The sequence below is a fragment of the Corapipo altera genome, unplaced genomic scaffold, assembly GCF_003945725.1.
Source record: "Corapipo altera isolate COAL_440 unplaced genomic scaffold, ASM394572v1 61085, whole genome shotgun sequence".
Classification (NCBI taxonomy): domain Eukaryota; kingdom Metazoa; phylum Chordata; class Aves; order Passeriformes; family Pipridae; genus Corapipo; species Corapipo altera.
In genome coordinates, this window is record NW_020885021.1 from 248231 (window position 1) to 272387 (window position 24157).

General features: G+C 46.1%; 1 protein-coding gene and 1 long non-coding RNA gene across 2 annotated transcripts in view; one reads left to right on the top strand and one right to left on the bottom strand.

Annotated features, from left to right (window-relative positions):
- The window catches only part of LOC113959087 (Golgi phosphoprotein 3), a 67725-nt gene that overhangs the window by 13051 nt on the left and 30517 nt on the right, over positions 1–24157 (top strand). The window lies entirely within an intron of this gene.
- LOC113959088 lies at positions 1448–21355 on the bottom strand. Its single transcript, XR_003531698.1, has 4 exons — positions 21344–21355; positions 14491–14493; positions 6805–6809; positions 1448–1557 (listed from the first exon to the last, which is right to left on the bottom strand). It is a non-coding gene; the product is annotated as an uncharacterized LOC113959088 (long non-coding RNA).

A 24157-nucleotide genomic window follows, 5' to 3' on the forward strand; every position in this document is an offset into this window, starting at 1 on the left:
CGAAGTTTGCTGATTCTCATATTGAGCGTCCCTCTCTTCCCTCGTCGCGACATGTATATATTCCCATATATGCACTATGTGCTCTTCATGATGTTCTTTTTCAGAGCAGGGAGAGGGATCAGGATTGTTCTGTTGCTGTACTGTGGGATATCAGTTTATGACGTGATAACATCAAGGACAATGAGGGTCATGTGGGATATGTATTCAGTGTTGCTCTTCTGCCCTTACTTCCTACCTCTGGGAATTTATTAATAATCGTACCCAGTCTGTGGGGGGGAACAAGGGAGGATGATTTTCCCCAGCTTTTCACCCCCTTTTTCTCCTTCAGGCCTGTTACAACAGCTTTTGAGAATTATTAATTCCCTTTGGATGTTAAGGAAAGCATGTTCTTGTTGCTAAGTCTGCCAGGTCTCCTCAGTGCGGTCCACACCATGTTTAGAGTCAGGACAGAGATTTCTAGGAAGGTCATTCAGAGATCTGCCCCAAGGGTGGATAGTCATGAGTGGCATGGAATGTAGTAAAAAATGGGCCAGGTTTTGGAGGATTTCTCTCCTCCAATGGTTTGGAAGTTCAACAACTACAGGACCCTGATAAAATGACAGAATATTTGAAAGGAAAAGGCTGTGGCGATTCCAGAAAGGTGCAAAGTTATGCAACATTCTGGGCTCTGGCTACTATTTACCAGACAGTGCTCCATACTAGACAGCACCCTTGGGGGGAGGAGGGAAACAGACCAACAGGCACTGTGGCCCCTCAAACTGAAGCTGAACCAGAGGAACAACCTGTGTCAGTAGCAGTCGTCCCTATACAGAAGAAGAAATCCAAGACCGAATCAGTTCTCTTAGTGAGGGATGAAGAGGAAGCAGGGCCCTCAGAACAGGAGGAAGAGGCAGGGCCAAAGATAATCACCCAATCCCTATCCCCAGGTGAGCTTCAAGATATGCGAAAAGATTTCAGCTGCCATCTGGGGTGAACACATTGTGACCTGGCTACTCCAATGCTGGGACAGCGCAGCCCACTGTTGGAAATCAGAGGGTAGTGAAGCCAAGCAACTGGAATCCCTGTCCAGGGATGCAGGCATTGACAAGGGGATTGGGAAAAAGACAGAAATCCTCAGCCTCTGGAGGCGACTCCTGTCAAGCGTGAGGGAAAGGTATCTTTTCAAGGACAATCTATCCATGCACCGAGGCAAGTGGAACACCATGGAACAAGGTAACCAGAAAAAATTAGCTATACTGGTGGTACTGTATAAGGATTCAAATAACGAGCAGTCCCCTATAGATCCAGATGAACTCCAGTGTACACAACCCATGTGGCAGAAGTTTCTACAGATCACGCCATCGTTGTATGCCAACTCAGTGGCAGTGATGTCATGGAAAGAAGGCAAACAAAGAGTGGATAAATTGGTTGCCTAACTGGCAATATTAAGAAAGTCTCTCTTTCCCCCTACGGGCCTGCATCTCAGCTGTGGAAAGACTGCCCAAAGACTTCCTGCAATTTAAAGAGGAAATGTCCCATGCCCCGCCAATACAGACCAGAGCCTCTGCTATTAGGAGCCTCCTTATCAATGCCTTTCCAGCTACCAATACAGATCACAGCATTGTAAGGGCTGCTATGGGGAAAATTAACTCCATCTCAGCAAGACCAAATACAATCTCCACCCCTTATTCCATACCATCTGTATCATACTTGAATCCAACATAATTAAATAATGCTATATATCTTCTAACTATTCCATTGTATTTTACCTAGGTAGCCTCATCTCCTCGAATGGTAAGATTGACGGAGAGATAGACAACAGGTTAGCAAAGGCATATAGTGCCTTCGGAAAGCTTCATAAAAGAGTTTGGCAAAATAAACACTTGAAGAAAAGTACAGAGATTGGTGTATACAGAGCCATAGTGCTGTCTACTCTCTTATATGGTTCCGAATCATGGGTCATCTACTGCCACCACCTGCAACTCCTAGAATACTTCCATCAATGCTGCCTCCGTACAATCCTAAACATTCACTGGTCAGATTATGTAACTAATACATCTGTTCTAGAACAAGCAGCAGTCACAAGTATAGAGGCCATGTTGCTGAGAACACAGCTGTGTTGGGCAGGACATGTCTCAAGGATGAAGGACCAACGCCTCCCTAAGATCATTCTTTATGGTGAACTCGCCACCAGCTGCCGCAAGAGAGGAGCCCCGAAGAGAAGATACAAGGACTCCTTGAAACAACATCTCAGCCTTGGCCATATTGATCAACATAACTGGTCTACTCTGGCCTCCAGTCGGGAGGTCTGGAGACACACTATCTATAACGCTGCTGATGCTTTTGAGAAAGCACGCAGGATCACTCTTGAGGAGAAAAGGCAATGCAGAAAGAATCGTGCCTTGCAGAATTTACCAACTAAGGAGTCCTTCTGTTGTACCTTTTGCAACCGGACGTGCCTATCTTGTATTGGCCTTTTTAGCCACCAATGCGCTTGTAACAAACGTGGGTAGAGCCCTCCCCAAATCTTCGTTCTCGAAGCCTAGCCACGATGGTGATGATTCCATTGTATTTAATTCTTGTGACTGAAATCTTTTTGTACCAACACTTACAACATAATCTACATCCTTAAACCTTCTTTATACCCAACATACAGATTTATACATTTCCATTAACTACTGTCCCCCATCCTTTCACAGATAAATATTATTTCCCCATTCCATGGGCTTCCCCTACCAATGTTCAAAACCAGGCCATGACGAGCTCCATTCCATCAAGATGGGTGCTCAGGACAGGAGAAGCAGCACACTCAATCGTTGGGGGTCAACACTGGCCCAGCCCAGGTCATCGTTGCACTTGCTTTGCTCCTCATGAAATTCACCCTTTATCATCAGTTCATGTCATTCCTGCTACTTTACTTCCTGTAACATACAACTCACACCACAGATTATTTTCCCCCCAAGGTTAAATCTCCTTGAGGCACACACCAGGTGGTCTCATCCTTCCACATTACACACCAGGTACACCCTGGTCCCTGAGCAAAGACAATCCCACAAATGGGTTTGCCTTTTCCCATGGGAGGAGAAATTCACAGCACGTTCTCAGACTACTTCCCTATGTGTAGTATGGGAACCTTATCTCCTCCCACAGTATGTAGGGATTTTGTTTGGGCAGGACCAGGGCCATTGGCAGATCCTCTGGTATTAAACAGCCAAGTGGCTTTTGATAAATTTGTATCCCAATGCTTCCATGCCCCATTGTCCAGTGCTCTCAACAAAGTCTTCAGCAGTCCATTATATCTCTCAACCTTTCCAGAGACTTGTGCATGATGGGGAATGTGATACACCTACTCAGTTACATGTTTCTTTGTCCAGGAGTTTATGAGGTTATTTCAGAAATGAGTCCCATTGTCTGATTCAATTTTTTCTGGGGTACTACACTGCCACAAAATGTACCTTTCAAGGCCCAAGATGGTGTTTCAAGCAGGGGCCTGGTTTACAGGATATGTTTCCAGCCAGCCAGTCATTGCCTCCACCATGGTAAGTATGTAGCTCTTGCCTTGGCATGTTCATGGCAGTGGTCCAATATAGTCAATTTACCAGACCTCGCCATATTGGAAACCCAGCCACTGCCCTCTATTCCAGGGAGATTTTACTTGCATGGGTCGCTTGATTGCAGCACGTTTCACATTCATGAATGACCTGTGTGATGACCTCCGTGGTCAGGTTCACCCCTTGATCACGAGCCCATCTGTATGTCGCATCTCTCTCTAGATGTCCTGATGTTTCATGGGCCCATTGGGCTGCAAATAGCTCACCCTTCCGCTCCTAGTCCAAGTCTACCTGAGCTATTTCAATATTGGCAGCCTGTTCATTGTTTTGATGTTCTTCAGTGCACGACTTTTGGGCATGTGAGCATCTACGTACCTTTAGAGCCATATTTTCCACCTGTGCAGCAATGTCCTGCCACAATTTTCACAGAAATTTCACAGAATATTCTGAGTTGGAAGGGACCCACAAGGATCATCAAGTCCAACTCTTAAATGAATGGCCCATGCAGGGATAAAACCCACAACCTTAGTGTTTATTAGCACTATGTTCTAACAATGCAGCAGCCCAAATGGGTTTACCCCTGCGTTGCCAATTGACCTTCTTCCACTGCTGTAGCCACCCCCATAGGGCATTAGCCACCATCCAGGATAGAGATACAGTACAGGCCACTTTTCTCGTTCGGCAATCTTTAGGATCAGTTGGATGGCTTTCACTTCTGCAAACTGACTTGACTCACCTTCTTCAGTGGTCTCAATGACTTGTTGTGTGGGACTCCACACAGCAGCTTTCCACGTCCAACCTCATCTTAAAAACCTCCAGGGACGGAGAATCCACCACTTCCCTGGGCAGCCCATTCCAATGGCTGATTACCCTCTCTGTAAAGAATTTCTTTCTAATATCTAACCTAAACCTCCCCTCACGCAGCTTAAGGCCATGCCCTCTTGTCCTACTGCTGATTGCCTGGGAGAAGAGACCAACCCCCACCTGCCTACAACCTCCTCTTAGGTAGTTGTAGAGAGTGATGAGGTCTCCCCTGAGCCTTCTCTTCTCAAGGCTAAACAACCCCAGCTCCCTCAGCCTCTCCTCATAGGACTTGTGTTCAAGTCCCTTCACCAACCTTGTTGCCCTTCTCTGCACCTGCTCCAGCACCTCAACATCTTTCCTGAACTGAGGGACCCAGAACTGGACACAGTACTCCAGGTGAGGCCTCACCAGTGCTGAGTACAGTGGCAGAATCACTTCCCTGGTCCTGCTGGCCACACTGTTCCTGATACAGACCAGGATGCCATTGGCTTTCTTGGCCACCTGGGCACACTGCTGGCTCATGTTCAACCTCCTGTCAATCAGCACTCCCAGGTCCCTTTCTGCCTGGCTGCTCTCCAGCCACACTGTCCCCAGCCTGTAGCGATGCAGTGGGTTGTTGTGGCCAAAGTGCAGGACCTGGCACTTGGCCTTGTTGAACCTCATCCCGTTGGAACCAGCCCAACTCTCCAGCCTATCCAGGTCCCTCTGCAGAGCCCTCCTGCCTTCCAGCAGGTCGACACTCCCTCCCAACTTGGTGTCGTCTGTGAATTTGCTAATGATGGACTCAATTCCCTCATCTAAATCATCGATAAAGATATTAAACAGAACTGGGCCCAACACTGATCCCTGGGGGACACCACTGGTGACCGGCTACCAGCTGGATGCAACCCCATTGACCAGCACTCTCTGGGCCCGACCCTCCAGCCAGTTCCTAACCCAGCACAGAGTGCCCCTGTCTAAGCCATGGGCTGCCAGTTTTTTCAGGAGTATGCTATGGGAGACAGTGTCAAAGGTTTTGCTGAAGTCCAGATAGACTACATTCACAGCCTTCCCCTCATCCACCAGGTGGGTCACCTGATCATAAAAGGAGATCAGATTGGTCAGACAGGACCTGCCCTTCCTAAACCCATGTTGGTTGGGTCTGATCCCTTGTCCATCCTGTAGGTGCTGTGTGATTGCACTTAGGATGATCTGCTCCATAACCTTGCCAGGCACTGAGGTCAGACTGACAGGCCTGTAGTTTCCTGGGTCTTCCTTCCGGCCCTTTTTGTGGATTGGTGTGACATATGCCAATTTCCAATCATCTGGGACCTCCCCAGTGAGCCAGGACTGTTGGTAAATGATGGAGAGAGGCTTGGCGAGCTCTTCCGCCAGCTCCCTCATCACCCTTGGGTGGATCCCATCTGGTCCCATAGACTTGTGAGGATCCAAGTGGCTCAGCAGGTCGCTGATTGTTTCCTCCTTGATTATGGGGGGACTATTCAGCTTCATATTCCTATCTACATGCTCCAGAAGCCAGCTGTCCTCAGAGAGACCTGTCCTACCGTTGAAGACTGAGGTAAAGAAGGTGTTAAATACCTCAGCCTTTTCCTCATCTTTAATAACTATGTTTCCCCCCATGTCCACTAAACAATGGAGATTTTCCTTGTCCCTCTTTTTGCTACTGATGTATCTATAGAAAGACTTTTTATTTTCCTTAACAGAAGTGGCAAGATTGAGTTCAAATCTTGCCTTCGTCTCTCTGATTTTCTTTCTACATGACCTAACTAAATTCCTGAACTCTTCCTGAGTAACCAGTCCTTTTTTCCATAATCGGTAGGCTCTCTTTTTCATCCTAATTTCCCTCAAGATCTCCCTGTTCAGCCAGGCTGGCTGTCTTCCCTGCCAGCTTGCCTTTCAGCAGACTGGGACAGCCTGCTCTTGTGCATTTAAGACTTCCTTCTTGAAGTATGTCCATCCCTCCTGGACCCCTTTGTTTTCAAGGGCTGTTTCCCACGGTACCCTCTGAACCAGTCTCTTGAACAGGCTGAAATCTGCCCTCCGGAAGTCCAGCGTAGAGGTTTTATTGATGGCCCTTCTTGCATCCCTGAGTATTGAGAATTCTATTATTTCATGGTCACTGTGCCCCAGACGGCCTCCGACCACCACATCTCCCACCAGCCCCTCTCTGTTTGTGAACACAAGGTCTAGCAGGGCCCCATCCCTGGTAGGCTCATTTACCAGCTGGAGCAGGAAATTGTCTTCTATACACTCTAGGAATCTCCTAGACTGCCTCTTCTCTGCCATGTGGAGTTCCCAGCAGACATCCGGCAGGTTAAAGTCACCCATAAGAACAAGGGCTGGCGATTTTGAGACATCTGCCAGCTGCTTCTAGAAAAATTCATCATCCTCATCATCCTGGTTGGGTGGTCTGTAACAGACTCCCACCAGGATGTCAGCCTTGTTGGCCTTCCCCCTGATTTTGATCCACAGGCACTCAACCTTATTGTTACTGACTTCAAGTTCTAAAGAGTCAAGAGACTCTCTAACATACAGAGCCACCCCTCCAAGTCTCCTACCTTGCCTGTCCCTTCTGAAGAGCTCGTAGCCATCCATGGCAGCACTCCAGTCATGTGAGTCATCCCACCATGTTTCTGTGATGGCAACTACATCATAGCTTTCCTGCTGCACGATGGCTTCCAGCTCCTCTTGTTTGTTGCCCATGCTGCGTGCATTTATCTCTTTGGATTTGTGAACAGTTTTAAGGAGATTTGTTGTAGAAGTTCTTCAGGCGATCTCAGCTGTTTCAAAAAAATTAAAAGAATATTAGTAATTGTAGAGAGACTATGTAAAGGAAACAGTATATTAATATGGTTCTCATCTTTTGGGAATATGATAGCCCTATGCTCCTCAGTCTGCTAGTACTCTTCATTAAAATCAAAATATTTAAAAACTGTTTGTCATCAACAGTCATAGCCGTGAAGCAGATTAAAGGTGTAAAGTTGCTTACAGCAGATTCTTACATTGGAGATAGGATGTAAGGGGAAGGAAACAGCCATCTTTGACATGAAAACTGTGGCAGATCAAAATTCCTATTAACTTTTAACCTGCCTCACTAGTGCCTGCACGAGAATCTGCTCTGGTGCCTGGAGCACCTCCTCCCCCTCCTTCTTCACTGACCTCGGTGTCTGCAGAGCTGTTCCTCTCACATATTCTCACTCCTTTCTTCCCTGGCTGCAATTGTTTCTGCACAATAGCTTCCTTCCCCTTCTTAAATATGTTATCACAGAGGTGCTACAACCGTTGCTAATTGGTTCGGCCTTAGCCAGAAGCGGATCCTTCTTGGAGCTGGCTGGCATTGGCTCTGTCGGACATGGGGGAAGCTTCTAGTTATTTCTCACAGAAGCCACACCTGTAGCCTGCCCCCCTAACCTTGCCATGCAAATGAAATGCAAGAACATTCCATAAAAATAGTCTGCCACACATCAGAAAGAATAGATGGCAAGGAAGAAAGCATTGTTTAAGAAAGCTAGCTAGTTGTTTATGTATAAATAAAACAATAGTTTTATGTCTCAGACCTTTTATATTGCTACCATCGACACAGTGTTTGAATGCCATCCATGCAGAATTAATAAAAGTAATTGCAAACTCCATTAGAGTTCAGGAACTCTAGGTTTTCTGTCTTAAAGCATCCAAGTAGAGCCGGCTGAAATTTTTTCTCTGAAATATTCTTCTAATGGAAAACAGGCTACCTGTAAATTCAGAATTTACCGTTGGCTAAAGTGAAAGCTTTCTCTAACCTACATTGTGCCTCCTAGCTGAGAAACCCTTAGAGCTAAGACTTTCAGATTCCCTAGGAGCTGTAATTGTTGCCTATCTTGGCTTTCTGTTTCTTTCCATGTTCTTTCTGATGGGACTATCATGGCTAAAAAGGGTTAAAACATTTTATTTTTGCTGTCTCTAAATGAAGTTTCATAAACTGCATTCATTACTAAAGTTTGAAGTCTTTTTGCTTGTGTCTTTCATAAAAGAAAAATTTGGAATTTCCTGAGAACAGGAATTCAGGGTTTTGGGTAACTCTGGTGATGTTTCTCCTTCAGAAGGTTCCCTTTTGGTTTATTTCAGTTTGGTTACAATTGTTATCGTTTACTTTGGCTGAACAGCAGGTATCTACTGGGCCTGTGCCCAAGTCCCTCTGGAGGAAGGGGGGGGAGGAAGGAGAGAGGAAGGAAAAAAAACAACTATGAGAATCGGAACTGCTAAGAAAGATTATTTATATTACACAAAGATAGGAAACACTATAAGCAATATGTATACAAAGAAGAGCTAAAAATAAAGATACTTCCCAAACAACTGACGCTCCTCTTCCCGAAACTGCCTCGCTCGGCCACCGGAAGAGACAACTCTTCCTTCCCAGCTGCTTAAATAGCTGGGCTGACATAACATAATATGGAATATCTTATTGGTGGAATACACATCAAATGACTTATCCTATTTCCATTTTTCCCTCTCAGGGAGTATAACAAACCCCATTACACAATAGATCTTTTGTTTTGCTTTCAAGTAGAGGGTGCTAGGTGAGGATTTAAGGAGTAAAGTCATTTAGTATGAATATAAAATGAATAGGCAGTTAGAAAGTGAAGTTTAGACTGGGCAATGTTACACACATTATCCCCGAGAAACTCTGTTGTGGTTCTTCATAAATGGAAATTGAGTCAGGGCCAGGACTTTGACCTAACACTGACCTCTAATACTTAATATGAGTCTGTGTGGATCTGAGGATGGCCCTGAGGGGCCTGTTGTTGTGAAAATAAATACCTATTTTATTTTATTTTATGGTGAGCAGGATATTGTAACCCTACATTATCTTCACAGATTATTACATGTTTCTATGATGCATTTTTAAAAGACTCATAAAGACTCATAGAAGACTCATTTGCCATGGCTCTGTGGATCTGCAAAGTAATCTATAATATCTTAAGATTCACCAGGTTGGATCAGGAAATGGTTGCAGCTACAATCTACATTCAGCTGTAGAAGGTTCTGTAAATAGGTGGCCTTAACCAAGTAACCTAAACACATAATTTTTTTATTTTATTACCATGTGTCTTGAAGCCTCAGGGATGGAACTCTCCAAGTGCTTCCTTTTCCTTTCTTTTGAATTGGAGATTTACATGGATTTTTCATTCTTCCTCAGCCTTTTCTGGTCTGTGCTAGTGTCTCAGTTTGAAGAGACTGGAATGTTTGCTAAAGAGGATGAGTTACGAGACAGACCAAACTCCTCTCTCTCAGCAATTGTAAATTCAAAAATTAAGAGGCTTTAATCGAGGAAGTGTGGAAGAAAAGAAGAAATAACAACCCTTTATTAAAAGATATATGTATATTGGCAAGAACAGTAACAGAACGTAAAAACAACTAAACAATAGTCCTGTACCCCGAAGTTCCCTTCAAACAAAAGTCTGAATACTTCTCTGTCTTCTAGCACAGTTCTAATCACGGTTGGCAGGGGGCGCTGTTGGATCACTGGAGATGCAGAACCTGCAGTTCTCTGTGTTGACCTGCAGGGGGCGCTGTTGGTCTGGGAGGGTGGTCTCGGATCGGGGGAGAAGCCGAAAAGAAAATGGGGACCCTTCCCCCAATGGAAGAAGGGGGAAAGGGAAAACAGTCCACCCCCACATAACTCACTGTTGTCCTCAGATGATGGTGTCTCAGGGCTCTTCATTTTTCTCCCAGTGAGCACAAAGACCTCTCCGATGAAAACACACCAAAACTCGGGCTGGAGGCAAAGGCAGCCTATGAGGAAGCCGAGGCCAGCGAAAGAAAACCGACCTCAAGGCTCCCCTCTCCCAAACTGCCCGCACGCAGACTCTGTCTCCCTTCTAGAGAGCGAACCCTGCAGTCAGCTCTCTCCCCTCCGAGCAGAGCCCGCCACCCCCTCCCAAAACTCCTACCCTCTCCCCCCAGCCTCTGATGGGGCCATCAGTTAGGAATGCAGCCTGACCAGCTAGTTCTTTTGTAAGGCTAATTGATGCCCTTCCCCCTTTCCATTCAAACTCATCTTTCCTACAGTGGGGAGGCAGGGGGAAGAAAAAATTCCCCCTCTTGGATTTCTAACCTATAACAACCAGGTATAGTAGAACTGCTGCTCTCAGCTCTCTGCGTCACAGGTTGCTGGGAGTACCTGATGCCTCTTCATGAGGTTGGGGCTGACAAACAGTTATTTTGCAGAAGGTGTGCTGTGGTTGAAGAGCTGTGTCGCCAGGTATCTTGGTTTAAAGACAATATATTTGGGTGAGAAATCAAATGAAATGAACCCCCTGACCTTTTATAGAGACCAAAAATGTGAGGAGATTTAAGTGAAAAAAGAATAACAATTTTACTAAAAGAAAATAGCAATGACTACAAAAAATACAGGGGAAACTGTTTACCCACAGAAGAGGGATCCACCAACCACGTGACCCCCCCCCTACTCCCGGGAACAAAGGGAAAACGAAGATGGCAAAGAGTCTTCTGCACTGAGCCACCCCTCACGGCACTGGCACTGCCTGTTTGGCTTGGTTGGACTTGGACTCCACTGGTTCTTCAGCTTACTTTGTGCGGCTGGGGCGGTGGTGGAGATTCCCACACGGCTGGGGTGCCGGCGGTGGCAGCGATCCTGGGCCCTGTCAAAGAGACGGCTCTGAACCAACCTCAGAGAATTCACACTGCTGCCACGATTGAGGCAAGAAGGGAGCTGTTTCTGGTTCCTGCTGCTGCTTTATCTTCTGTCCTGGGCACTGGGGGGGGACCACCTTCTGGCAGCTCCTTAGACCCCAGAAGAACTTCGACCCGTGCAAACCCCTCTCCCCTCCAGCTGCCTGAGTTGGGAGGGAGACGTGGCTTCCCCCCACCTCAGATGATGTAATGGTGTGAATATTCATCACTAATGTTTCCTCCCCAGTTTATAACTATAATGTTATCCACCCCTTATTCATACCATTACTTCATGCTGGATTTACACCTTTCAACTATATATATACATATATATACAAATATACGCACCTAGGTAGTGTTACAGACAGTTTTTTACCCAAATATCAGCTCCCCTTGAGATATACACCATGATCCCCCATCTTTCTGCATCACCCACCAAGTGCAGTCTGGTCCTTGAACAAAAACAATCCCATGTATGTGTTTGCCTTTGCTTGAGGCAGGACTAATCCAAACTGTTTTCCCTAACATACCTCTCATGTGCACTATGGGGACTTCATCTGTGTTGTGAAGTGGCTCTGATTGGGCAGGGCCGGTTCAATTGACAGAGCCTCTAGTGTTGACTAACCAAGTGGCCTTCGCTAAGTGCTGATCCCAGTGCTTGAAGGTCCCCCTGCCCAATGCCTTCAATGTGGTTTTCAACAGCCCATTACACCATTCAACCTTCCCAGCGGCTGGTGCATGATAAGGGGATATGATGTACCCACTCAATTCCATGCTCTTTAGCTGAGGTGTTAACCAGGTTATTCTTGAAATGAGTCCCACTGTCTGACTCCATTTGATCTGGGGTGCCATGTCACCACAAGACTTGTTTTTCAAGGCCCAGGATGGTGTTCCAGGCAGTGGCATGAGGCACAGAGTGCATCTCCAGCCATCCGGTGGTTGCTTCCACCATGGTAAGCACATAGCGCTTACCTTGGCAGGGTTGTGGCAGTGTGATATAATCAATCTGCCAGGCCTTTCCACGTCTTTATTTTGACCACCGTCTACCATACCACAGAGACTTTATCCGCTTGGTCTGTTTGATTGTAGCACGTTTCACAATTGTGGATAACCTGGGAGATAGTATCCATGGTTAAATCTGCCCCTTGGTCTCATGCCCACCTATAGGTGGCATCTCTTCCCTGATGACTTGAGGCATCATGGGCCCATCCAGTTAGGAACAAGTCTCCCTTGTGCTGCCAGTCTAGATCTACCTGCGACACTTTGAATTGGGGAGCTCAATCTCCCTGTTCATTGTTATGATATTCTTCATTAGCTCGACTCTTAGGCACATGTGCGTCTACATGGCAGACTCTCGCGATCAACTTCTCTACCTGGGCGGCAATGTCTTGCCACATTTTGGAAGCCCAGAGGGGTTTCCCTTTATGTTGCCAATTTTCTTTTTTCCATTTGTCCAGCCATCCCCACAGAGCAGTGGCCACTATCCACAAGTCAGTGTAGAGGTAAAGTCTTGGCCACTTCTCTCATTGGGCAATGTCCAAGGCCAGTTGGATGGCTCTGAGCTCTGCAACTTGACTCGATCCACCTTGTCTTTCAGTGGTGTAGTGGGTTGACCCTGGCCAGATACCAGGTACCCACTAAAGCCACTCTCTCACTTTCCCTCTGCAACTGGACAGAGGAGAGAAAAAAAACAGCTAAGGATTCATGAGTTGAGATAAGAGCTGAGAGAGGTCAGTTACTGATTACCTTCATGGTCAAAACAGACTCAAAGTGGGGATAGTACTTAAATTTATTACTAACAGAATATGAGCCAAAGAGTGAGAAAAAAACCAGTCTTAAAAACACCTTCCCCCTACCCCTCCTTCCTTCCATGTTCTCCCTCCTCCCCCTGCCAGCGGTACAGGGGGACGGGGAATGGGGGTTGTCATTGTTGGGACGGACACCACACTGGGATTTCACGCAGAAAGACTTTTATTTCATACAAACATTGCCAATTTATAGTCTTTTCTAGTCAGCGTGTTTCATTACCACTGGTGCCCCTACTATATAAACATGTCAAGATTGGCTGTTCTATAACTTCTGCAAACTCAGGGTGACTCAGCAGACAATTCAGGATTTCTGGCTATCACAGCTGCCCCGCAGCTCCATCCTCCCAATCCACCCTCTCATCTTCAATGTTTACATTCCTTCACAACTTCGCAGCTGCAACCACTCAAATTCAGGGCCCAAGCTGTCCACAGCTCAGTCACCTCCCACAGGGGGTTACAGTCAGTTGTTGTTTCTGCTGCTGCTCAGAGAGAGGAGTCCTTCCCCTGCTCCTGTGGGGTCCCTCCCACAGGAGACAGTCCTTGATGGACCTCTCCAGCGTGAGTCCATCCCTCAGGCAGCAGTTCTTCCCAAACTGCTGTCCCGTGGGTCACTTCTCCATAGGGTGCAGTCCTTCACGAATGAGCTGTACAGGCGTGGGTCCCCCACAGGGGCCACAAGTCCTACCTGGGAAAAACCTGCTCCAGAGTGGGCTTCCCTGTCCATGGGCTGCAGGTCTCCAGCAGGACCCTGCTCCATCTTGGGCCTCCCACGGGGTCACAACCTCCTTCATGCATCCACCTGCTCCAGCATGGGCTTCTCCATGGGCTGCAAGTGGGTCTGCACCCCAATGGTCCTCCATGGGCTGCAGGGGGACAGCCTGCTTCACCATGGTCAGCACTACAGGCTGCAGGGGCCTCAGCTCTGGCACCTAGAGCACCTCCTCCCCCTCCTCCTGCATTGACCTTGGTGTCTACCTTGTTCCCATGTTCTCACTCCGCTCTTCCCTGGCTGGAATTCTTTCTGTGCAACAACCTTCTGTTCTTAAATATGTTATCACAGAGGTGTTACTATCACTCTTGAGTGGCTTGGCCTTGGCCAGCAGCAGGAAACCCGTCCTGGAGCCAGCTGGTATTGGCTCCACGGGACAGGGGAAGCTTCTAGCAACTGCTAACAGAAGCCACCCCTGTAGACCCCCCCGCTACCAAAACCCAGACACAGAAACCCACTACAAGTGGCTTCTGCAATTCGTGTGGGGCTCCATAAGGCTACTTTCCATTTTTGGTTCGTCCCTACAATGCGACAGGAACCATCAGTGAAAAGAGTGTATTGCTTTTCGTCTTGGTTGTATGGTGGACCTTCCTCAGCATATGCCACCTGTTCCTCTTCCTCTTCATCTGCTAGACCGAAGTTCTCACCTTCAGACCAGTTCCTGATTATCTCTAAGACTCCAGGACGATTACGGTTTCCGATTTGGGTATGCTGAGTGATCAAGGCAATCCACTTATTCTGTGTAGCGTCAGTGGCATGATGCATGGAGGGAACTTTTCCTTTGAACGTCCACCCCAGCACTGGTAGTCGAGGCTCCAGGAGAAGTTGTGCTCCCGTGCCAATCACCTGAACTCCTTCATAGACTGCTAGAATCTCCATCTCTGTTGGGCTGTAGTTGGTCTCAGACCCTCTGTAGCCTTGGCTCCAGAATTCAAGTGTTTGACCTCGAGTCTCCCCAGGCACTTTCAACCAGAGGCTCCAGGAAGGACCATTCCCTTGGCTACAGAGTAGAGCACATTCTTCACCTCCTGTCCTGTTCTGACTGACCCAAGGGCTACAGCATGAGCAATCTCCTGTTTGATCTGTTCAAAGGCTTGTTGCTGTTCAGGACCTATTGATGGAAGGGAACGGACAGATGCTCTTACATCAATATGATCAGGCAAAATGTCGTCTTTATTAGGAGAAAGACAGATTATATAGTGCTTATGATGCTTAGTTTCTTATTCACACTACATTGGTTACATAAGGAAAACATACTCTGCTGTCCACTGTTAATTGGACTACAACAGGTGGTCATAGGAGATGAGAACACCTTATTCACTTTGCCAAAACTCCTCCTTGGCATCTGGCATGAATCCACCTTTGTTCTAACTTCAGGCCCTGTAGCCATCTTAGTGGGGCAGTAATTTTTACTATCAGCACTCAGCTATACCAAGGCAAAAATCTCAGAAATGCAATAGAAATTGTTCACACAATTTCTGCCTTACGACAAATCCCCCTTTCGATTTTTGAACAATTTATATTGCATTTCTGTATCACTCTTTATTGTACCAATAACATATCAATAAACATGATTACATATTACAATAATAGTGCATTAACAAACTTAACAACTTATTAACTTCAAGGTTTGTGCTCTTGAATTTTCTTAAAAGTACTTTTCTAAATATAGGATTTATTCTTGAAAATCTTTATTCAGTCTAAAACACTTGTGGATGGAACTCCATTCATTTTTGAGTTATGTGTCTTCTGTGTTTATTTAAAAATGTTTGTGTATTTGATGGACCAAAACACATCAATCATCATACATTCACACACACACATACAAGCTCTCACAGTGGCCACTGTCAACATTCACACAAGCATACTTTTGAATTCCATATCACTGTGTTTTATGAGCTAAAAAATTATAATTTTTTAGTACCTTATAATGTTAAAGCTTCTTGACCAAATAGATAAACTTTCTTTTACTAATATATAGTAAATAATCTAAAGTTTACACAACACACTTTCTTAAATTCTAAACCTCTATAATTATGTGCTTCTTAACTTCTAGACTTATGTGCTTTAAAAATATCAAAAAATTGTGTTCATAATACTTAAAAATTGTGCTTTTGTAATATTGAAGAGACTATTAGCTACAGCAGCTTCTGGTGTCACAGTCACCTGCAGGAACAACATCAGCCTTGTTTTGAAGAACCAGCTTCTTTCCAGGGTTTCATTTATGTGCAGATAACCAGAGAACACCTGTGCACAAAAATCTTAAAACATATAAAACACTTTTGCAAGTCAATAGAGGAAAACTGAGATCTTTCTTTCCCCCTTTTTCTTTGTGCGAAAGTGTTTTAAAAAATTCTTAAATCACTGATTTCTTTACTAAATACTCTTGTGCTAATAATCCTAAACTTATAACAGCTTTATTCTGCAACAAACTCCACTATACTAATTCTATTAATTAATAATTCTGAAAAAATTTCTAGGAATGTTGTTGATCTGTTCTAAACTCTAGTATTATTTTCTTCTTCATCACTATCAGAACTTGTGTCTGATTCTGAAGAAGTGTCAGTCTCCACAGACAAAAAAGGTTTTTTTGTTACAGTTATTGCATCGGGTAAATAGGCTGCTTTCTCTTGTTGGACTATATTTGCAGCAACTTCTAAAAATTGGACTGTATCAGCACCCTTAGGTAGTGTACTTAAAACTTGTTTTGTATTTTCATTGGCATTATTATAGGCCAACATATCTAAGAATTTTGTTTTCATATTATTATCTATGTCCGGATCTGAATTGATCGACTCATGTAAACGACTTACAAATTGATTGTATGGTTCAGTGGGTCCCTGCTTGATTGAAGTACATGGGGGTCCTGACTTTGCATCTCTTATCATAAGCAATGACTTATAAGCTAAATCCTGACTAGTTTTTAATACTGCATCTGGAAACTGTATTTGCAAATATGTACTGTTGTACTGACCAAAACTCATGAGCATGTCAGCAGAAACACCAAAGAGAGGGTGTCCTTTCTGCCTAGATTGTGCAACCATTGCTGCACAACTGGCACTCCATTCGTTGAAGAATTCCAGTTGTTGGGAAGGAGAAAGTAACATAGATATAATTATACGAATATCCTATGGTGTTAACAAATGAGCAGTAAAGAGATGCCACAGTACTATTCGTGTATAAGTACTCTTTAAACCATACTGCATAACAGTCATTTTAACTTCTTTTAAAATTTTCCAGTCCAAAGCTTTCCAGGGTTCACTCTCAATTAAAGTTGAAACATTAGAGGGGGTTGTATTCAGCTGAACAAGTTGTCTCTCTCCTAATTTAGACTCAAGCTCTTGAAAGTGAAGCAATAAGCTGTCTTTGAGGTCTTTTATTGCAAACATAGTGGCTTCCTGGCTTCCATTGTCCAAGCTCTTGTCATCAGGAGACAAACCTGAGGATGGAAATGATGAAAATAACTCTTTTGCGTTACCACGATTAGGTTTTTCTTTCTCCTTTCGTAGCAGAACTGAATCAGGTGAAGAAGCCATGCTCGCTTCGGCAGCGGCTCCGGTCCCCGTCGGGACGGTGGTGGCTTCTGCCGAAACAGCAGCTCCCGCTACAACAGTAGCAGCCTCTGCTGAGGCGGCAGTCTTTGCTGAAATAACTTCAGTTGCTACGGCAACGCTTGCAGCAACTGTAGTTTCCATGGTTTGACTTCCTGGTTCTGATGTGAGGACTGCTGATGACGTAATTTCAGGCGACATGATGGTTTCAGGCAGTGGCGATGTAGCGACATCTAGTGGCTGGGAGGCTCCTAGCAACTCTGTTCCAGGGGGCGCTTGCGCAGTGACAGCTTCTGGCTCTGTGACCAGTGCAGGCTCAGTAGAAGGTGGCAGTACTGGCTGAGCAGGCGCAGAGAAGGGCGGTGGCGCTGGCAGGGTTCTAGTGTTGCTCTCCGCTGCTCCTGCTTTTCTTACAGTCTCTGCTGGCACAAACATGCTGCTAAACTGAATCAGTCCCGCTGTTTTTATTAGCGATCGTGACTGTGCAGCTGCAGGCACTAGGACCTCCTCGCAAACAGATCTATCGACTCGGAGACACGTCACAGTCTCGCTGACACCCGACAAAGTTCCCTGAGCAACTATAAGTTTTTGCTGATCCGTAGTTAACTTTTGCAGCGATTCAACAACTAAAGGCCAAACTTTAGGGTATTTCCTATACTTTTTAACATTTTTAGACTCTTGTTCCATTTCTTCCCATAACTGTTCCTTTATAGCATCTCAAATGGATACCTCAAAGGCGGCTTGAGCAGATGGCATTAGCTTCTTCGCTCTCGCCCAGACTATTAACCCTTCAAGGGCTTTTTTATCATAATTTGGCTCTCTTAGAGAGACTATAGATTGCAGGAACCTTTCCACAGCTTCTTCATCTTTAGAAAGCGTGGGCCCCATACTCCCACCAGCTGACTCACTTGACCAAGGCGAGATTCCAATTTTGACCGTGCACACGGCTTTCTTCACAGCACCGGGGCTCAGTGCTGCCTGTAACAACTGCTTCCTTCGGCTCTTCCGTTCGCCTTACGTCCCGGAGAACTGACGAACTTTGAGTCCCTGTTTGGGCGCCACTTATTGATGTAAGGGAACGGACAGATGCTCTTACATCAATATGATCAGGCAAAATGTCATCTTTATTAGGAGAAAGACAGATTATATAGTGCTTATGATGCTTAGTTTCTTGTTCACACTACATTGGTTACATAAGGAAAACATGCTCTGCTGTCCACTGTTAATTGGACTACAACAGGTGGTCATAGGAGATGAGAACACCTTATTCACTTTGCCAAAACTCCTCCTTGGCATCTGGCATGAATCCACCTTTGTTCTAACTTCAGGCCCTGTAGCCATCTTAGTGGGGCAGTAAGTTTTACTATCAGCACTCAGCTATACCAAGGCAAAAATCTCAGAAATGCAATAGAAATTGTTCACACAATTTCTACGTTACGACAAGGACCCCACTAGAAATTGTTCTAGCGTGTTACAAGGTAGGGAAGACTTACAATCTGACTGTATTCTGGGATGTGCATCCTCCAGAAACCTACGGTGCCTAGGAAAGCCTGTGTTTCCTTCTTGCTGGTCAGTGGGGACATTGCTGTTATCTTGTTAATCACTTCTGTTGGGTTCTGACAGCCTCTGTCCTGCCACTTCACTCCCAGCAACTGGATTTTACTGTTTGATGGCAAACCCAGCTTTCAGGAGAATCTGGATGATCTTTTCTCCTTTTTTAAAAAACTTCTTCTGCCATGTTCCCCCATACAGTGATGCCATCAATATACTGCAGGTGTTCTGGAGCCTCACCCTTCTCTAGTGCAACCTGGATCAGTCCATGGCAGATGGTGAGGCTGTGTTTCCACCCTTGGGGCAGTCAGTTCCAGGCATACTGCACAACCCTCCAGTTGAAAGCAAACTGTGGCCTTCACTCTGCTGCCAAAGGAATGGAGAAAAATGCATTTGCAATGTCAGTGGTGGCACCACTTTTCTACCTTGGACTCCAGTTCATACTGAAGCTCCGACATGTCTGGCACAGCGGCACTCAACGATGAGGTAACTTCATTCAAACCACGATAGGCCACTGTCAAACTCTATTCTCCATTAGACTTATGTACTGACCACATAGGGCTGCTAAAGGGTGAGCTAGTCTTGCTGATCACTCCTTGGCTTTCCAACTCACAAATCATCTTATGGATGGAGATCAGAGTCCTGGGTATTGCTGTATTGCCGACAATGCACTGTTGTGGTGGTGATCGGCACCTGCTGTTCTTCAAACCTTAGCAGTCCCACAGCAGAAAGGTCCTCTGAGAGACCAGTGTTCAACTGTTTAATCCCTTCTGTCTCTACAGCAGGCATCCCAAAGGCCCACTGATGTCCTTTTGGGTCTTGGAAATGCATGTTCTTTAGGTAATCAGTACCCAGGATACACGGGGCCTCTTGACTAGTCACAATGGGGTGTCTCTGCCACTCTTTTCCAGTCAAGTTCACTTCAACTTCTAACACCGTCAACTCTTGGGACCCCCCTGTCACCCCAGAAATGGAAATACACTCTGCCCTCACATGTCCTGATGACATTAGAGTGCATTGTGCACCAATGTTGACCAAAACCTTATATTCTTGCGGGTCTGATGTGCCAGGCCATTGGATCCACACAGTCCAATAGGCCTGGTTATATCTGGCTAGAGGCGGGACCCCTTTAGTGCTTGTTTTGGTAGTCATGGCTTTCTCCCTGTGCATACATCCTGAAGGTCCCTTCCAGAGGATTGGACATGTCATCATTTCCCCTGTTCTGTCCAGGAGCTTGCCCATGGGAGACTGGAGCTACATTCACCCTTGATAAATTTCTCTAGTAGTCTTTTTCCTTTTAACCCCTGTACTTGTGCTGCTAGAGCAGAGGTGGGTTTTCCATCCCATGTCCTCATGTCTTCCCCATGTTCATGTAGGAAGAACCACAGGTTGCCTCATGTGGTTGTCCTAGTTAGAACAGCTGGGACCGATTCATCATTGGATGGGTGTAGCCCAAAACTGTGTATTCTATAGCCCTCCATGCCATTTCCCAGAAACTGTTGTCAGTAGAGGCCTGCGAGGTGCCCCCCCCCCCATGCTCCTGTCCTCATGCCCTTTTGTGGAATTCCCTGACTGAGCACCCTCACACCCTTTTATGGAATTCCCCACTCTGAGGGAAGGACTGAACATCCTTTTATGGAATTCCCCACTCTGGGGGAGGGGCTAAGCATTACTGCCTGAGCTGGAGAATATATAAACCTGGAGTTTCAGAACCTTGCACTCTCTCCACTCGTGGGATCCAGAGGAGGACTGCAGCTCATCGCCCTCAACCAGACTGCAGCTCATCGCTCTCAACCAGACTGCAGCTCATCGCTCTTGGCCAGACTGCAGCTCACCACCACCCTCGGCTGGACTACAATCATCACTTTTAGCTGGACTGCAGCAGCTCTCCCACCAGCAGGTTTTTCCCCTCTCCCTCTGCTTTGGACTCAGGGGGGGCCCAGGGAGCACTGTTTTTGTTTGTGCCCTGGGGTGCCAGGTTGTACATTTGGGTTTTGTGGGTTGATACCAATTGCTTGTCTGTGTAGTTGTGCTTATTGTATTATTTTATTAAATTGTTATTCTGACTTACAATCTCTCTTTTGAGTTGAGTTCATTTCCCCTGCTGGTTAACTTTTAAACCAGCACAGTGGTGTACCCCCTTTCCCTAGCTGGGGGACGGTTGTTTCTAATAGCAGGGACTCTGGTTTGCACCAACAAGACATGGACGATGCTCTCTTTAAACTCCCTTAGTCTTTGGTGGCCATTTCTAACTTCCTCTGTCAGAATCTGGAGGTCTGCAACCAGTTTCTCTACAGAAAAGATATGGACCTGTAACAGGGCATGGACAATCTCATCTATGTCCAGAGTTTGTTACAGCACCCACTGTCTCTTGGTTTTCCTTCCAGTGCACTGTCATTAAGAAATAAGTATATTGATGGCCCTTGGTGTGCAAGTTTTAGCCGCATCTGTGATGTGCACTTGACCTTGTCTGTGTTGTTATTGAATTGCCCTTCCCCTGCAAAAAGTACCTCTAGCAACACCATTTCTCTCAGTCATATCTCCATGGTCTTCCAGGGACCATGATGCACCTGGAGGTTATCCCTGTAAGCAAACCTATCTCTCCTACTTGTTAAAAGCCACATCCAGAGGTGAAGGGGTTCTGATTTCCTCATGAACCCCTGATCAATACCTGTTTTTAGGACAGGGATCCTAAAAACCTTGCTTCAGTGCCATCAAGCTGCATACCTTGGCCCGTGTGGTGAGCTGACCTTGACTGGACGCCAGGTGCCCACCCAACTGCTCTATCACTCCCCTTCCCAGCTGGACAGGGGAGAGAGTAAGGTGAAAAACAACTCGTGGGTTGGGATAAGGCAGTTTATTTAAAACAAAAGCAAAGCAGAAGCTTGTACGTACAAGAGCGAAGTGAAGCAAAAAATAACACAGTTTATTCTCTACTTCCCATGAGCAGCGATGGTCGGCCACTCCTGAGAAGCAGGGCTTCAGCATATGTAATGGTTTCTTAGCAGGCAACCATTGGAGACAATGAATGCCTGCCTTCCTGCTCCTTGCCTTAGCTTTTATATCTGAGCTGGCATCATATGGTCAGTTTGGGTCAGCTGGCCTGGTTGTGTCCCCTCTCAGGATCTTGCCCTCAATTGAGAAAGGAATGTTACAGTGCTGATGCTGTGCTCAGCAGTAGCCAAAACACTGGTGTGTTATCAACACCCTTCTATCTACCAATGCAAAGCACAGCACTGTGAGGGCTGCTATGGGGAAATGAACTCCATCTCAACCAGACCCAATACAGCCCATTAGATCCCAGACTCAGATCAGTCACGTCAATATGGGCTCACCCAGTCGTCAGGTGATTTCTTTCTGCAAATTGCAGGGATTATCAAACGACAGAGATTTGGTAGTTATTTCTGGCTCTGATTCTACCAATGCCGAAGGTCCTACCTCCCCATCATCGTCCACCAGGCGAAGTGATTTAGTCTTGTATTTCCTCTTTTGGACAGGATAACTTCTGCTGGCTTGGGTTGCCCTTCTGGATTAACTACAACCTGAATGGCTGTGGTGTCTGTTATTTTACTCCCTTTCCTCCTGAAGTTGCTGTGCCATACCAAGCAGTGTCAGGTAGGCAGTGGCCAGGCCCCAGCATTTCACAGTGAGTTGCCCTTCTATAGATCTGCCATGGCAGCTTTTCCTCACAGATCTCATCACTTTAACAGGGTCCTGAAGTTGTTCAGGGGTGAACTGCCAGGTCATTGGAGCAGAAATGTTCTCCAAAAACTGGCCCATGTTCTCCCACTTCCATGTCATTCAAAGTTATCCACCCCTGGGGTTGGCCTCTGAACACCTTCCCTAGAGATCTTGGTCCTACCTCCAAACATGGAGTAGACGATACTGAGGAAAACTTGCAGACGTAGCAACAGGAGTATGCTATCCCTGACTTCTAGAGGGAATTCAAACTTTTCAAAAGCTGTTCTAGCAGACATAAAGGAGAAAGGGGTGAAAGGCTGAGAAAAGTCACCCCTTCCCCATTTCCCCCATGGGGCTGGGTGCCATTATCAATAGACCCCCGGAGGTAACAGCTTAGGCTAGGGCAGGAAGACAACCCCGAATACACATTCCAAATAAACCTTATGGGCACTGAGTTTGCAGCATTAAAAACTGAGATTACGAAATGGAACATCAACTAGGCTGGGGCAGCAGCGGTGGCAGCAATTCCCACACGGCTAGGGAGGTAGCGGTGGTGATAGCTGCGTGGGGTGGCATGGCAGCAACTGGGACCCTGTCAAAGAGATGGCTCCGAACCGACCTCAGAGAATTCACACTACTGCCGTGACTGAAGCAAGAAGGGAGATGTTTCCGGTTCCTGCTGCTGCTTTATCTTCTGCCCAGGTGCTGGGGGCAGAACCACCTTCTGGCAACTCCTAAGACCCCTGAAGAACTCCGACCCATGCAAACCCCTCTCCCCTCCAGCCCCCTGAGTTGGGAGGGAGAGGCTCACCCCCTCCCACCAGATGACATAATGGTGTGAATATTCATCACTAAAGTTTCCTCCCCTGTTTGTAACTATAACACCAGGTGAAGGAGCTACAGGAAGAAGTGAACAGGCTTTGTAGTATTTGAGCAAACAAGAAAGAGAACTATTATTTTCAGAGATGCTAGTCTCAAGACTTTCAGGAGTCTTGAATCACAATTGTAGTAGAGAATCAGATGGACTCAGAACCCTGCAGTCAAAGGACTGTTGGTCAAGGGTCTGTTAAAGATGAAGGCTGAAAGGTGGTCACTGTACGTACCAGGAGGAACCTTCCTCCTCCTTCTCAGAATTTGACAGGTAGGACTGGCACCTTCTACAACAGGTATGAGGCTCTGGAACTAGAAGGCCAGACAACTGATGAGGTGGGTGAAGGTCTTTCTGGGGTAGTGGGGCCTCCTAAAACAACACCACCTGTACTCCACATCAAGACCTCCTCTGTTAAGAGGAAAAGAAGGGAAGCTGTAATAGAAGACTGCCTTCTAAAGGGGAACAGAGGGGAGGGCCTGATATGCAGACATGACCCAACTCACAGGGAAGTCTACTGTCTCCCAGGGGCTTGGGTAAGGGTTTTTACTGGAAAACTCTAGTCTAATAAGGCCCTCTGATTACTATCTGCTATTGGTTGTTCAAACTCGCAGCGACAAAATAACCAAGAGAAGTCCGAGGGCAAACAAAAGAGACTTCAGGGCCCTGGGATGATTGGTAGAGGGATCAGGAGCACAGGTAGTGATTTCCTTGATCCTTATGGTAACAAGGAATAATACTGATAAGAATAGGCAGATCCATCAGGTCAATGAGTGGCTCCGAGGTTGGTGTAATCAGAAAAATTTGGAGCTTTTTGACCATGGGATGATCTACTCAACACCTGGTCTACTCTGATGCCGAAAAACCTCAGAATGATTAACTGCTCAGAGACTTTTGTATCTTTAAGCAGCAAGGTATTTGTT